Source organism: Magnolia sinica, chromosome 13 (assembly GCF_029962835.1).
Source record: "Magnolia sinica isolate HGM2019 chromosome 13, MsV1, whole genome shotgun sequence".
Classification (NCBI taxonomy): domain Eukaryota; kingdom Viridiplantae; phylum Streptophyta; class Magnoliopsida; order Magnoliales; family Magnoliaceae; genus Magnolia; species Magnolia sinica.
In genome coordinates, this window is record NC_080585.1 from 72,244,493 (window position 1) to 72,260,190 (window position 15,698).

A 15,698-nucleotide genomic window follows, 5' to 3' on the forward strand; every position below is an offset into this window, starting at 1 on the left:
TTTCAACTTCTCTCTCCAACGAGCTGACACATGACTAGTCGAACCCATCTTCCAAAATCTTTGAGGTTAGTGCTCCATTTACATTTTACTTATAGATTTGTATCTAGATTGCTTCTATTTCTCTCTTGGAGTTGTCTATTTCGAATTTAGTTGAGATTTGGAGATTTTCTTTTGAAAAATCTGATTTAAGAAAACTCATTTCTCAATCCTTTGCAACTCTCTATATTCTTGAAATCTTTGTTGCATATGGCTTCTAAAGGAATAAAATCTACGTCCCGTGGTCCATCTTCTTCTTCCAGGTCAGCCCCTATCACTGAGCATCATCTTAAGGTTCCTGAGGATGATCCATCTTATGTTCAGGACATCTGATTGCGAATGTTATTGTTGAGCATCCAGTTGATATTAATCATGTTGCTCCTTTTGATATTTTTCCTATGCTCCAATTTGTAGGTTGGAATAACTTATTACTTTGGGGTGGGCCTGCATACCGGTCCATTGCCCAATCCATGTTTGCATGCATATGTGTTTTCTCTCTGGAAAATTTAACTTTTTCTATCTCCATAAGAGAAGGGCCATTTGAAGTTGATCGACATTTGATTTCAGCCCTTATGATATTCCAGTGAATGATGAGGGTATTCCTATCTATACTTTATATGATAAACCCTCTGTCGCTGAAAAACGTATGCTGACTAAGGACTTATGCAATTTGGATGTACAATGGATGCATAAAAGGAATGCGCTTCCCTCAAGGTATTTGTTACCCAAATACAGAATTCTTCACAAAATCTGTGTCTAATTTGTATCCTCGGGCGGGTAACAAATCTGAATTAACATCCTTCATGGTTCGTATTCTTCATTCTGTTGTTGGAGGTGTTAACATTTGTTTACCATCCTTGATTTATCATTTCATCATTCAGTTTCGTCTCCATCCTGGTCATAGTGATATTCCTTTTGGATATTTGATGACTGTGTTGGCTGCACATATGTCTGTCGACATGCCAGTTGGAGAGGCCCCTATCTATCATTTGATATTTAACAATTTCAATATCAATAAGATGAAACTGGATTACCTTCCTGGCCAAGGTGATGGTATTGGCGGTGTGGAAGCTGAACATAAGGAAGAAGCTGGTGATCTTCCTCCTGATGATATTAACATGGATGATATTTTTGAAGAGCTTGAGTCCGATTCTACAAATGATCCAGATTATGAGTCTTCTTCATTTGATGCACGTCTAAGTGCATTGGAAGATAAAGTTGAGGGTCTAAATGCTAAGATGGAAAACATGTCTGTAGCCCATTATTTACAGTTCAAATATATGCGCAAATATCTTAGGCGCTTGAACAAAGGCATGCATTAACTTGATCCTTCCATTCATGCTCCTTCTTCTGGGTCAGATTAGTATTTTTAAGTTTATTGGTTTGTAATAACTTTATTACTCCTAACTTGTTTTGAGTTTGTCACTCTCTTTAACTTAACTCAGTCTATGAATTATGTGTGTTGCTTATTCTATGTTAACTCTCATATTTCTCATTGATTATTTCTCCTCAACCATCTATTTTATGCTTCCTTTGTCCTGTTAATGACAAAAAGGGGGAGTATATGGATATGTTATGTATGGATGTTGTCATGAGGAGGGAGTAGCATTATTTTGTATGATGTTTTATGAGTATGTTACTTAGGGGGAGTATGTGCAGTGGTGTGCAGAGGTGGACTGAATATTAATTTACAAGTCTGCAGGATGCTAGTTGATGATAACTGGTTTACAAGTCTGCAGGATGCTGGTTGATAATAACTGGTGCATGATTCTTTAATCAGATATTCTGTGTTATGAAACATATCTTGAAAGTGTGTTTTGTCACTAATTTGACAAAGGGGGAGATTGTAAGTGCCATAGTTTATATCCCTTTGTGTTGTCAAATTTGTGGTGCCAAAGACACTGTTATGAAGCTTGCATCTGTGAAGAACAATGCTCTACTCAAGATCAACTTAGGGTGACAAGCACTGTTCACAAGTCAAGACTCGAGAAAGTGAGTTTGTTATCAAGATCTCAGGATGCATTCAAGTTCTACCTCAAGATCGCAAGAAGTTTTCAAGTTTGAGCTCCATCAAGACTTCAAAGGTCACATGTCTCCTATGTTCAATGTCCTTACTTCACTCCTGAGGTATGACTGACCTTAGGTTGACCTTTAGAGTAGGTCATTTTGGATACATAATTCATATGTTTTCTATAAGTGAGTTTGGTCTGTTCTAAGACTAGTCTTGGACTTTGTTCGACTAGTCCTAGCACTGCTTCGACCTGCCTAAGAAATTTCTGGATCAGTCGTAAGTTTGTTACAAAAATTAGAAATTTTCTATTAGACTTCGACTAGTCCTGGGGATTGTTCGACCAGTCGTAGGAATAGTGTCGACTGCATCTTCGACCAGTCGTAGACCTACGACTTAATGTACAGCGTTGAAAATTGACCTACTTCGACCAGTCGTGAGAGCCTACGACCAGTCGTAGGGGACCCACGACCAGTCGTAGACCATCTACGACTAGTTGTAAAACTGCCAAATCTTATCGCACTTGAATTTTTCAAATCTGTTGGTTCTACAATCAGCCGTAGAGGTCCTTAGACCAGTCAAAGGTGTGTTTTTGCTCACCTATAAATAGAGCACGAATCTTAGAATAAAACATGAACTTTAAGCTAAATTAATTCAGTCTTCTTAGAGATAAGTCGGTGCTCCATATAAGCTGAGTGTGCATATTTAATATTCTCTTTCTTTAGCTTTCTTAATTAATTTTGTTTCTTGCATTCCAATCTAATCTGAAAAGAAGAATTGTTGTTTTCCTTTTTCTGGAATCAAAATCAATTAGAGCTAGCCCTTTTGTTTTAATTTAAAATCTATTAGAACCTGGAACCATTATAAAGTGAGTGTTGGACATTGAACTTTGACATTCAAATCTCTACTCCGACTTGGTTCTTTTGGGCTGCTAGAACGAAGGAGAAAATTAGGTATTTTACAATTTGTGTAATTTACATTGTTTGGTTTTGTTTGAGGTTAAGCCAGAAAAATATCAAAGTTGTTGGTTATCTAAGGAGAGCCAGAAAACTCAGAAGTGAGGGTTTTTGAATTGTGTAAGCCCTTTGAAAAAGACACAATTGTGAAGGTTTTAGGTGAACCTATGAAAACCTATTTTATAGTGAATGCTAATATCCCCTGTGTGAGGATATTAGGAGTGGAGTAGCATTCTGTGTGGCTGTTGTTTAACAATTGGTGAACACACAGGCGAACCACTATAATTCTTTGTGTTGTGGATGTGTGATTTATATTTCTTATCTTTTATCATTCAGAATTGTGGAATGCTTGTGTGGATGTGAATGTTGTAAATTTTATATTTCAAGCACAGTGGGGAATATTATAATAAGTTAGATTTACATTTCAGCATTATATTTTTACTATCTCTTTATTATTACGTTGAGCTTCAGTTTCTTTATTTGTTCTAGAAATAAGGTTGTCCTACCATAAACTTTGGTTTTTGGTGTAAGGTTGTCCTTGGAACAATTTATGTTTTCATTTCTCTATTTTAGGTCGCTTTCCATTCCTATTCTGTGATTGCTATCTATTCTTTATTTCATATTCCGCTATATTTATTTTTAATTTGGCATAGTCCTATTCACCCCCCCTCTAGGACATATAGCTTTGCCATTTCAAATAGAACATTAAGCATTATCATATTCATAAAACTAAGTAATAAATAGGGGATAATATGCAATATTTGACCCTCAACACAATCCCCTACCAGCATTTTCCTAGTTCCGAGCAAAGTATGTAAAAAATGAACTTCAATGCGTAATGTTCAAACCTTTTTCAGAAAACAATCTTTTGTGTAATCAAGTATAAATGAGTAGACTCAAGATGAGAAAGTGAGATTTTAAAAACCTAGAGGTGAATCATATAAGCAATCAATCAACTAAGTTCTTTATCCATTAAGTCAGAGCATAGTTCACATATCAAGTTTTTCAATGTGCTTAGTGAAAATCAACTTTTTTTTCATTAAAAAACTATCTTATCATAATGTTAGCCATGCTCGTCACTTCAAGATTGGTTGAAAACTCGAGTACTGATTTCGAACTTATCCCCTTTTCCTTCTTTCTCCAATTTTTTATTTTATATCGAAGGTCATTTGTATTTATTCAGTCTTTTCAGTCTTTTCTCTTTACTTTCAGATTTTTCATTCCTTTCCAAACTTTTTTCAGTCTTTTCACTATACATGACCTTTATGTCGATTTCCTTTTTATTATTTATTTATTTTAACCAGTCGTTTTCTTCTTTTAAGGTGGATAAAATTCTCTAGACTCTATTCTTAATATCTTTCAACGATTCACATACTAACAATCAGATATTCTAGCATTATTTATAGAAAACAATTTGAATGTGTCTTGTGATTTAACATGATATTCAAACTTCCTTTTAATCAATTGAGCGTAAGTACTTAGGTGATAAATTACTTAGATGACTAGACTTCAGTAATTCAAAATTCAATATCTATCTTATCATACTCAAAACATTCTTAAATACACAATTCATCACTTCTAAAAAGATAAACATTGAAATTTTTTTGAAAATTTTGCAAATGTTGCAAATTTTGCTCAAAACTGAGAAAACACTGATTAGTTTACCTAATCTCCCATCCCCACCTAAAATCTACATTGTCCTTAATGTAAAGAAAATGAGCATGATTTACAAAAGAACAACGTAATTGAAGGAGAAGTGATGGAAAGATAGTACCTGATGAAGAAATTTTGAGGCTTTTTCCAAAGGATCTCAACGTGAAGGTGGGTTACCGTAAGAATTAAACAACTGAAAAGCAAACTATCCTAAATAGTGAAAGTAAATATTTTAGTCCTAAATTTTATGAAAGCAATAAACCTAACTATACCTCCATCAGACTAGGAGATCAATCCTGGTATACAGGATCAGTCAGAGGTGTGGACATGTCCTTTGAATTGAATTTATCTACAAATGGCTTTAAACGATGTCCATTCAGTTTAAACCTATTGCCATTGTTCGTATTCTCTATCTCAACAGCCCCATGAGGATAGACATTTGTAACAGTAAAAGGGCCGGACCAATAAGATCGGAGCTTTTCCGGAAAAAGATGTAACTGAGAATTGTACAAAAGGAGTTGTCTTACTCTTTTATACTGATTATCGCCAGAATATGTGAGCAGTCTATGGCTCCAACACAATCCTTAAAGTACAAAAAAAACCTCGTACTTTTCATTATTTTGGGTGGTACACCATTTTCAGGTGGTTTTATAATATCGTGTTGTAAAAGTATAACCGCATTAAGCATTCTGTTTGAAGTGACGACTAATTGTTTCCCCAAAATGGTTAAAATGATGTTGCATAACACGGTTCTTAATATTATAGCTAATTATGTGAAGAAAAATTACTAACTCTTCTTTTAGTGATATGCCAAATGTGCCTCGCAGTTTACTCTTTTCTTGTATCATATTACAAAGTCTAAAGAAATCATCTTTATGCATACGAATGCAGTAGAAGCACATTGGCCCCGGTCCATTAATAATCACATTCGAAGCCTGTGCACCTGTCTAATTTTATTGATGTTGTTGTGATTCTTCTAACGTATTGTTTTTATTAAGCCAAATAGCCATTAATGTACAAGCCGTAGTTGTTGAGGCAAAAAAAATGAAGGATCAAGAATGAATAAAAAAACTTAAAGGAAGATGTATGGGAAAAATATAAAGAGAATAAAGAAAAGAAGGAAATTCATAGTATTTGTGCATACTCGCGCAAACCATGTTGGTTGTACGGAACTGCGCAAAAGGTATGAAGGGTTACGTGCCCCTACGTAACATGGGTATGGTCAAGATGATTCGTACAGTGGGAATCTGATGAAAAGTGGGCCCCACGGCATGGATATCAAGGGTTCGCATGTGTTGAAGCTTATAAATACACCACTCCCCCTCTCATATGGACACATTGAAGATCCTGAAGAAGATTAGAGCTCAAGAGAAGAAGAGGAATCTGAAGGTATTAAGAAGAAGAGGAAGAAAGAAGAAAGATGGGACGTTGTGCTAAGTAGCGTAGCACCCTATTGTTGCGCAGTAGTGAATATCAAGGGGTTAAAATGCTGCTGAAATTATCGAATGGAATTAGATCTTTCTATATAGGAATATGAGCTTAAGGAGGAGATATATGATGATTATATTCGTACAACATTCCTCTCAATGAAATGACCAAATCACAAACCAAAATGCTGACGGATTTGATACTCAAACTCTTGTCGTTCTTGTATTCTGGATAATCTATCTTAGAACTAAGGGAAATCAAATGAAGTAAATGAACTCAGAATGAATAGATATGATGATTGGTCTCTTTTTATTCTCTTTGTTATGATTAAATAAGATAATTCCCTAAACCAAATGCATTTATTTCTTGTCGAAACAAAATGGTGACTCTGTTGGTGACCTTTCTTATTCAAGATTAATAGAGAGAAAATTTTGAGAACTTTATCAAAGTTTGACGTCCTACTGACGTCAAAATGGTGACTCTCAACGGGAACATCCTCCCCTTCATCTCTAAGATAGAATATTTTATCATTAAAATACTAATTGCAATTTCATATTGTTGTCTGAAGGTTACAATATAAAACTTTAAATTACGATCAATGACAAACGCAATGAAGAAGATGAACTTCTACTTCATAAAGACCGGGTTTATAGTAGAGTATGCAACGAATCAGCTTACAAATCATAAAGCCCAGCTTACTACAAGAAAGAATGACAAGCGCCAAGTTATGGCCGGAGTCATATTTGCTTCGCCACTTGCACAAGAGAATGGTAATGATTGGATTGTTGTGACATCTCGAAGAACAAAGACCCAAAATACAGTAACTGCCAAGATGAAATCATCTCCACATAAGATCAAGGGACCGACAACAAAAAATACAGCTAAAAATAATCCTGAACTCGCTCCTTCAACCCTGTATCCAGGGATATCTCTTCCTTCTCTAACATCACAAGACTTCTCAGCATTACCTGTCACGAAGACTCGATGGATGAGAAAAGAAAAGGCAAAGGACCAATAATAACATAGTTTTTGTTTTACCTCAAGATACACCTCAACAAGAGATCTCGCAATCGGCCGAATTCTGTGGAAATGCGGGAGGTCCGAAGGGAACCCATCCCTCAGTAAGTCCCATCAGGCCCGAATATTCTACTCATATGACTGCTTCTTCAGATAGTGCAGAAACCACTGTGTGCATGGCAAGAACTAATTAAAGTCCATAGCAAACTATTGAAGACCGTATAACTAACATAGCACGAATGCAACAAACGTTGATGGAAGAATATAGAAATCTTCGAGAAGCTTTGGCTACTCTAGCACACAACGTGGCTCGGATTGCAGTCCCTCCAATGATGGCTGCCATGAACGAATAGGAACAACAACCTGGAGGCTCCTAGCCACTGAGGGTAGGATCACACGGATCCGCTCCTCTGGTAGGAATGGTAACTCAAGAAGAAGTACGACGAATAGTTCTAGAGATTGTTAGAATAGAAAGAGAATGTGAACATACTGGGAGATTTCGGTATAGAACACTGTATCTGAGAGAAGTGGAAGATATTCCATTTCCTGTAAACTTCAAGCAACCGGAATTTTAGAAGTTTAATGGAAATGGGTCTCTAGAAGAACGTCTCGTACACTTTATTACCACCACGGGGAACTTCTCTACTATTTCATAATATTGTTTATGGCTGTTCAGTTCTTCGTTGATGGGCAAAGCATTTTGATGGTATTCTAATCTAACACTGGAGTCAATAAGAACTTGGAGGCAGATGCAAGATGCGTTTATATCCAATTTCTTCTCATCAGATTGTGATGTCAGCATTGTGGAATTGGCCTCTATCAGACAAAGAGAAAATGAACCCGTGGAAAAATTTATCGATAGGTGGAAGACTTTGGGGGCTTCATGCAGGCAGTTGCAGAAGAGACAAAACAAGTAAACATGTGTTTAAATTCTACAAAGCCAGGAATTGCCTTCGGGCTCACAAATGGTAATATAAAAACATTTCAAGATCTCACAACTAAAGCACATGCATTGGAATTGATGGCTAGGAAAATGCCAGGATTTCAGATCAGAATCGAAAGAAGACGATCGAATAGATTAGTGGTGAATACTATTGATCAAGAAAAGAAAAGAAATACCTTTTACAATAAGCGAGAAACATGGAAAAGAGAAGATTCAGATTACTATAAAGATCAAGTAAACAATAAGCGAACTTGATCATACGACTATCATAGAGAATATGATTTAGAAAAATAAGACGTTATACCAATGATGGAACAATTATTAGCTGCTGGGACCATTCAATTGCCTCAGCCCAAGCGTCTAGAAGAGGTTAAGATGACTAAGGATAAGAAATATTGTCATTATCATAGTTATGTGGGACATCCAATGGAAAATTGCTTTACATTAAAGGACATATTGTAAAGGATGATAAAATAAGGAGAGAGTGATGAAATGGAATGAAAAGTGAGACAAGAAAGTCACTGTGAATATGACATCTACGAGAGATTTGTCAAAGACCTGAAAAAATAAAGGGAAAATTGCTGCGATAAGAGAATGGCCAGTTGCGATAAAATTCATTAAAGATTCTCGTTATCATTCACGATTTGCTGAATCATCCTCTAAGGAAGCTAGTTTAAGTGATTTAGTTTTCGTTCACCAGGAAGAGGACGAGTTGGTAAAAAAATTTATTAATCGATGGAGAATACTGGGGGTGTCATGTTTACAGTTGGTAGTAGAAGAAAAAGAGCAAATCAAATTATGTATAGAATGCATAAGGCCAAATATTGCATTAAGTCTAGTCAGTCCGAATATACAAGCATTTCAAGATCTGATCGAGAAGGCTTGCAGTTTAGAAAAGATCAGTGCGAGAGTGTCTAATTTCTATATAAGTCAACTGTCCCAAAATTTTAAGAGAAATTTGACCAATACAATCGACGAAGAAAGGAAAGTGAGGAATCAAGAAGATGAACGAAGAAAACCTGATAAAGGAGACACAAACAAACTTGCAACCAAGAAAATAAAGAAAGAATTGGGGTAGTCCAAGGATTATGGAAGGTATTCATTCAAAAAAGTTGATATACTTCCTATGCTAAACAAATTGTTGGCAACAGAAAAGATCAAGTTACCATGGTCGAAATGTCCAAAGGATATGAAGAAAATATGTGAAAGTAATTACTGTTATTATCAATGTTTCCTCGAACAATGAACTGAAAATTGCTTCAATCTAAAGAAGATATTACAAGAAATGATTGAGAGCGGCAAAATAGTAATAAGGAAAGTGTATGACATAAGAGAGGAGATAAGGATACACAAGCCTGATTGATTTGAAATTGGGGGCAAGTCTAATCTCAAATAATCCATATGCGTTGATGAGGCATCAGTATATTTGTGAAAATTTACGACATCAAGATATATTGCCTCTAAGGATCATCGTAATTTTGATTACGAAGATTATTAGTATAATACTTCCTAATAAAAAAGGGGGCAAGACAGGTAGAATGATGAAATAGCTTCAAAAGGAAAAACCATGTATTCTTCTCTATATGAATGAATAAAAGGCGAATCCTCAAGCAAAAGGAAATTCTCAAGTATGTCAAGATCAATTACATCAAAAATGATATTATCATCAAGTATTGCCAAGCGTCCATGATTATCTTCAAATGATATTATTGTAACAGTTTGAAATTGTTATTATCACCAAGTCGATACACTATTTTAATCATGAACATTATCAAAACATTATCAACAGTGGTGATATACCAATTATTGATTCGCAATCATGGCGGCAGAACAAGCCTATATAGTCGACCACCATACGTAAATCCTATGACAACAATGGTAATTCATCATTTACAGTGGCGTAGCCAAGCCTATATGGCCAACTACGCATAAGACCTATCGTCATTGGCAACGTATAAAATTATACGGACAGCAGTGAGAAACCAGTGGCCTTAAAAAGCCCCCGAAGGCCATTACATGCTTAGACCCATGCGGGCAGTGGATGAAGCCAATCACTACTAAAAGCCATAAATAGCCAAAAGTAGAAGGAAGCTAATCACGTGTGAGACCAATGCCGTTTGTATAACATCCGACAACGTCATAAGGAATGGTGTGAGAAAATGCTCCCTCGTGAATAGATCCGACCTTCCAGATGAAGAAAAAGTGGGCTACAGTGTGTGCTCTTTGACTTCGTCCATAGATAGGCCAACTATGTATAAGACTCCCTAGATTCCTGTAGGAACTTATGAGGACGAGTTTTTAGTCTCCTCATTGATGGACTGACAACCTTGGATTTGGTACCCTAAGGTAGCCTTGTGTGTCTCGTGAACTCTAGAGAATTACTGTGACTAACCCTGCGTGTAAATCCCACCAAGTTCACGGCCCCAGTAGCTTTATTGGGCCCCTTTGATGGATTGCAGTTTTTGAACTCCTAAGCTGTGATATGTCCTGCGAACTCTAGAGAGTTACAGAGACCGTTCACGTAAGACCCTAACTCTGATTATTTAAGAGTCTAAAATTATGATTTCTCCACTACTCATGAGCTTCAACTGTATGTGAAAGTGTCTAGTCAAGTCGAGTTCAGTCAAGTCAAGTCATGTCTAGTCAAGGTATGCTCAGTTAAAGTATACTAACTCCATTATTCGAGAGCTTAAACTATGCATAGCATCAAAATGCTGCAGATACATTGATGATATTGTGAATGTATATGTTCACCTATTTTGCTTCAGATATACTCAAAGATGCAAATTTCCTAGTATGAAAATCTCATGTTTAGATTAAAAAAAAACATACAAAATACATTTCTTTTGAAACAGGTTCGGATTACAACAATATCAAGTTTGATCAAAATGTTTGTTACTTTCTATTATAAAGCCAAAATACTTTAAGATCAATCACGAGTCTTCAGCAATGATATGTTTATCTTTTTGAAGAGCACGAATCTTCAATGATGATATGTTTATCTTTTTGAAGAGGATAAATCTTCAATGATGATATGTTTATCCTTTTGAAGTGGATGGCAATGTCTTTCTGTTTCTTGCCTTTCTGATAATAAAGGAGAGTTATCTCATAATATCTGCAAGGGTAGAGGAGGATAGAATTGCAAAGAATCATCATTCTCTACGGGAGATTCGTGAGTTTTCCTCAAAGGAGTGCCAAAGGCTATCCATCCTTCAAGGGTATCAACAGGCTTTATTTTAGAAATATTATCTGCAGATGAAATTTTTATGCAAAGTTGGCCTGGAGAGGGGGCAGATTTGTTTCTTTAAAATAACCAATGCCTTAGTCTTTTTGATAACTTCTAAGTTGCGGTGAAAGAATCCATATGGCACGATCTACTGGGTAACATTGTTCCACTAAGTAATACTGATGAACCCACCAACGCATCCAACAATAAGAAGTGCTAACCAGATAATTATAGCTAAGAATTATGAAATGTGATCCGGTATGAACATTCAAGAGCTGTTTCCATATCAAAGACCAATTATATGGCCTGACGCCATAACTTCTCATCGCTTTAGTGACAATATCACAAGTCTCCGGTACAGTTTGATCGAATCCAAACTGGTGAGCAAATCTGCATAGATAATACAGTTCACGCCAGAATACACTACCTTCCCTCAAAGGAAGAGTACTGCATCTGATGGAGATAAGAAAAGAATGCTCATCAAATGAGATGGAATTATCATCAACAACTACTACGTCTTCGGGAGAACTAATAAATGGAAATTGATGAAAATCGATAGGATCATTGCTTTCTATCTTTCTAGTGACCTAGTCATTTGACTTCTCAATCATTTTTCTTAGTTGATAATGTTGAAGAGGAAGACGATCAGGTTTTGAATATGCTCTTCCAGAGTCAGCAAATGTCCAGGGAAAGTACACTCCTAGCCAGCCTACGAAGAGATGTCATGGAGCATAAATAGAAAAAGATTCGGAAGAAGGATCTTTAGAACCAGAAATGACATGTCTAAAAGCACGATAAGTGAGCATAGAACTGGAGGAGCTAGTGAATATTTTTATCCCTCTGCCATTGCACCCGCGACCGTGAAGAAAGATGACCTGATGATATTTATCTTTTTAGAATATGGAAATATTACCAAGCTTAACTAGTAAGCTAGAAAAGTGGGTAGTTCGCAGGAAGAACTGTATTCAGTGGTATTCTTGATGTTCTTGCGAATACTCTTGAGTCCTTGATGATTATGGCCTGCAAAGCTATCAAGGTGAAAATACAATTATTAAAGCAAGACCATGCAAGATCTAAATTTTGGAAATAGAGGGCAGGAAGAAGAAAGTGTACTGCAGCTTTTGAGAAAAATGAGCTAGCCATTTCAGAGAAGTTATGTGATCGGGTTGAGGGAAACTAGCCAGTGCTCTGAAAAGTTCAAGCGTAGTCTTCCAAATATTAGATTTGTTGTCCCTTGTGGAAGCTAGAGAGAATTCTCCATTAGAAGATATATATGCATCGAAAATGTTACCCATGATGGGAAGACCTGCTATGCAAAGAAGGTCGCATAAGCTAATACTTATTTTGCCCAAAGGAAGATGAAATGAGTTGGTAATTGGAGACTAATGATTGTGGAAGTCTCTAAAGATAGATGCATCTGTGTGAAAATGTTCTGACATAGCTATGATGACATCAGAGAGGTTAATCTACTCTAAAATGAAGGTGTGTTTTTTAGTAATGGCTCGAGCCCAGGCACTGTAGAAATTGCGAAGAGACAGAAGACCTATTGCTAAGAATTTTTCTGTATTCCAAGGTAATCTTTCAGAGAAGAATAGTTGTTGAGCAGTTTTAAAATAATGGGCAGGGCAAGGCTGCTGAGGATCACGTCATCGATGCAGAAATCTCATTTTATGAATCCTACTAGCTCTTTGGTGGGGTCCATTCTCTTCCAGATATCTTGTCAAAATTCTTGGTTCCTTCATAACCCAATTGTCCATAGAAATAAGGATGTTTTATCGATCAAATGGTTCACTGTGTAAAGTTGACCAGTGATGCTGCAGATTGAGGGGAATGACAGTTGTTTCGTTGTCAGAGGAGTTATGAAGCTCTAAAGTTTCTTCATTTATCTCTATATAATTTCAAGAATGTTGGAGAAACTGTTTAGATCCTGAAGAAGATGGATGATTCTTTCTTCTTGAAGAGGAAGCCTACAAGTGATGCATATTTATGGGCCAAGAGTTATCAAGTCAAAGATGAAGTTTTAAAGAGTAAGGATTCAAGGGCTGAAGAAGGATTTGGAAGATCTGAAAATTTTCATACTTTGAAGGAATTTTCTGGGATTGATTATGCGCAGGTGCGTAACATGGCTTAGTTGCGTGACATTGCGCATGAAGGGCATGGATTCAAGACTCGAAAAAATTCTGAAGAGAAGCTTTGCACGGGATGAAGATGATTATGCAGGAGCACGTAATGAATAGGTTGTTGCACGGAGATGCACAAAAGAGGAGTTTGCTGAAGGGAGGAGGAGATGTATTGCGTAGGCATGAGCAAAGACAAGTCATTGCGCGGGCAAATGGTAAAGAGACAGGGCTTCCACAAGAAGTTGAAGGAATGAAAATGGAGAGTTGGCTCTAGTATTTATAGGAGAAACAGGACTCGATTAGCCTTTGCGCGGCTGCGCGCAATGGTGTTTACGAGAAGGATGAAAGAAAGAATTGATCTTATTTCTTTATCCAAGAAAGGATGAACAAAAAGGATCAAAGGGACATCTGTTGAGGCATAAAAAATGAAGGATCAAGAATGAATCAAAAAAATTAAAGGAAGATGCATGGGAAAAATATAAAGAGAATAAAGAAAAGAAAGAAATTCATAGTGTTTGTGCAGACCCGCACAAACCATGTTGGTTACGTGGAACCATGCAAAAGGTATGAAGGGTTGCGTTCCCCTATGCAACATGGGTATGGTCAAGATGATTCGAACAGTGGGAATCTGATGTAAATGAACTCAGAATGAATAGATATAATGATTGTTCTCTTTTTATTCTCTTTGTTATAATTAAATAAGATAATTCCCTAAACCAAATGCATTTGTTTCTTGTCGAAACAGTAGTCATTGTAGACATCATATGAAAATCAATCTCAAAATCCAAATCCATTTTGCAAATAGATCTCAAAATTAAAGAATATATATAATTAGATAAGCTAAAGATTGAAACAAATGATTAGTTACTTAAAGAGGAATTCTATGATTGATGGAATTTTTAAACAATATTCCATAGTTTGGTCACCCACACTATCAGCCTGCTAAGTTCCACTAAGGATGAGAATGCCCCAAAAATCACCTAGATTGAAAGATACCAACAACCAATATTAAGCCCTTTTACAGTTGAATGTAGACTGTTGTTGCATTTCTCTTCTTAACTACCTATCTATAGTCCACAGCTGAAAAGGTTAGAACTTTCATATCAAGGAGATGTTTGGAACAAAGTCCATCCACAGTAAGACATTACATGCCAATTATCTCAGTTACAAAACCATGGGCCTTGCTTATCAGAATCGAAGACCAACATCTAATCTAATGTCCATGTTTAACACAATCAAGATAAAGAGAATTGTATAATAGAAAATTGCATACTATCTGTTTTTATATCTAGGCTAACAATACCAATATTTTTAATATCTAGGCTAACCATATGTTTTTCCACCTCATTTTAGGATGAAATCCCAAAACTTGAGCAGAGCCAAATCTCAGGTGGACCACACCATTAGAAACAGGTTGACCGTCTATTTTTATATCCAGGTTGATGATATGAATATATTTTTTTTATATCCAGGCTGACTATTTTTTTTTCCACCTCATTTTAGAATGAAATCCCAAAACTTGAGCAGACCCAAATCTCAGGTGGACCACACCATTAGAAACAAGCTGACCATCTATTTTTTTATATCCAGGTTGACCATTATATCCAGGCTAACCATATGGATATTTTTTTATATCCAGGCTGACCATATGTTTTTCCACCTCATTTTAGGATGAAATCCCAAAACTTGAGCAGTGCCAAATCTCAGGTAAACCACACCATTAGAAACAGGCAACACATCCAATCAATTTGTGCCATCGTTGGTCGATTTTGCATAGTGAACTAGTTGACCAGATGATCCGAATAAATCTTGTTTCTACAGATAACTGGATTATGAGGGAGCCAAGAATTTTGGAGGACGCCTGGAAGGGAAAGAATCTCATCAGAAAGTCGGCATGATATATAAAATGCAATTCTTACGTCCTTGTTATAATCCTCATCAGCTATTTCCTACTCATTTCTTCAAAACTGCTCAACAACATTTCTTTAATGGACATTCTTCTTAGAAAACTAACAAATTTCTAGCCGAAGGATTTTTATGACCCCAAGATTTCTATAGTGCTTGGGCTCAAGCCATTGTTTGAAAACATAATGTTATCTTAGAATAAATTGGCCTCTCTGATACAATCATAGCTATGTCAGAGCATTTCTATGGGAATGCAGCTATTTTCAGAGGCTTCCTGAATCATTGGTCTCTGATCACCAATTCATTTCACCTTCCTTTGGAAAAAATGAGTATAACCTTATGGGAGCTTTTTTGCATATTAGGTGTCCCCATCATGGGCAATATCTTCGATCCCTATGTTCCTTCA